General features: G+C 40.9%; 1 non-coding gene and 1 pseudogene across 1 annotated transcript; both read left to right on the top strand.

The window, feature by feature from the left end:
• The first annotated feature begins 351 nt into the window (after positions 1-351).
• On the top strand, positions 352-486 carry LOC147830656 (small nucleolar RNA SNORA70). Its single transcript, XR_015449659.1, has one exon. It is a non-coding gene; the product is annotated as a small nucleolar RNA SNORA70 (small nucleolar RNA).
• A 61-nt stretch (positions 487-547) lies between these two features.
• Positions 548-867, top strand: LOC147830655 (ribosomal protein uL16-like; annotated as a pseudogene).
• The last annotated feature ends 621 nt before the right edge of the window (positions 868-1,488 follow it).

Here is a 1,488-nt window from a genome sequence, read left to right as displayed (position 1 = left end):
GCAATGTCCATATCTACCCGTGCACTTTTGTATGTTGCTCTAATTTTTGTACTCTATTATTCTCTGCATTTCATTAAGACGAAATTTAACTTTGTTAATCAACCTCATCTTTTATTTTTCTGCTTTACAACCCAAGAGAAAAAACATTTATTCTTCATCCAACATCTATATATTAAAACTACCCTTTTTGTTACTTACATATCCTTGAACTAATTAGTAACATTGTTCATTTTAGCTCACCAGATTTATATGATCAAAGCAGGAAGTTAAATTCAGAAAAAAAATAATACTGTCTGGGAAAAGCAAATCTGTGCAACCATACCATCAACATATCTAATTTCAAATATCTACCTGCAGTCAATTAAGCCAACTGGGTTCCTCTGCCGGTAGGTGCCCAGTGTGTAATGGCTGCGAACAGCAATCTCCTCGGTAGTGTATGTGGCCTGTTGCTTGTATGGGCTGCCCCAAGGGACCTTTGAGACACTGCCTCCAGGTGGATGTTTGTTATCTAACCTCCTACCATCTCCAATCCGGGCTCCAGACAGGCATGTGAGGTGCCTTTGGGAAGCCTCAGGGCACAGTGGCAGGGGTTCACAGTGGACAGGTCATCATGTCCATCCACACCAAGCTGTAGGACAAGGAACATGTATGATCAAGGTCTTACTGAGGGCCAAGTTCAAGTTCCTTGACCGCCAGAAGATTCACATCTCCAAGAAGTAGAGCTTCACCAAGTTCAATGCAGATGAATTTGAAGACATGGTGCCTGAGAAGTGCCTCATCCCTAATGGCTGTGGGGTGAAATATACCCAGAACCATGGTTCCTTGGACAAGTGGTGGACCTTGCACTCCTGAAGGCTTCCACTGTGCTGCCCCCCCGCACCAACAAGTTCAATAAATCTTATTTCTGAGCTCCCAATCTGTTCTCTCATATTCTTCGGTCAGATTATTCTGAGTCATTACAATTATACTTTCATTACAAATTATTGGTAACTTGAGTCATGAAACTGTATAATGCACGTTTTTCTTTCATGTTTGCCTGATATTAGTATCTATAAATCTTTGAAGAACAGAAACAAAAAGAAAAATAAATCACTCTGAGGCAAGTAAAGAAATTTTGGAGTACAGCATGTAATATGGAAATGCTCATTCTTTTACACTGTATAGTTTTTCCGAAGTACCTGGGATTGTAACTGAGGTCATTCTGCCACTGAGCTTCCTCATTCTTATTTTTAAGATGAGATCATGCTAAGTTGATGCAATGGTTTTGATCTAGAATCCCTTCTTCCCCGCATTCTCCTATGTATGTACATTGATTTGACCCTGAGGGTGCTATGCTCATCAGTGGATTCATCCATGCAGGGCTCAGTAGCTGAATGTGTTCTTAGGAGGTGGCACCCATTAGAGGTTGGTCACTGAAGGAATGACCTGAAAAGATGTGTTCTTTTCTTGTGTTCCTGCTTTCTTTCTCTGTTTTTTGGCTGCCATGGT

This window comes from Heterocephalus glaber, unplaced genomic scaffold (genome assembly GCF_053883595.1).
Source record: "Heterocephalus glaber isolate CG9 unplaced genomic scaffold, H.glaber_assembly_v1.0 deba00000071, whole genome shotgun sequence".
NCBI classification, from domain to species: Eukaryota; Metazoa; Chordata; class Mammalia; order Rodentia; family Bathyergidae; genus Heterocephalus; species Heterocephalus glaber.
The sequence above is the reverse complement of the archived record's forward strand: the minus strand, read 5'-3'. Positions and strand labels throughout refer to the sequence as shown.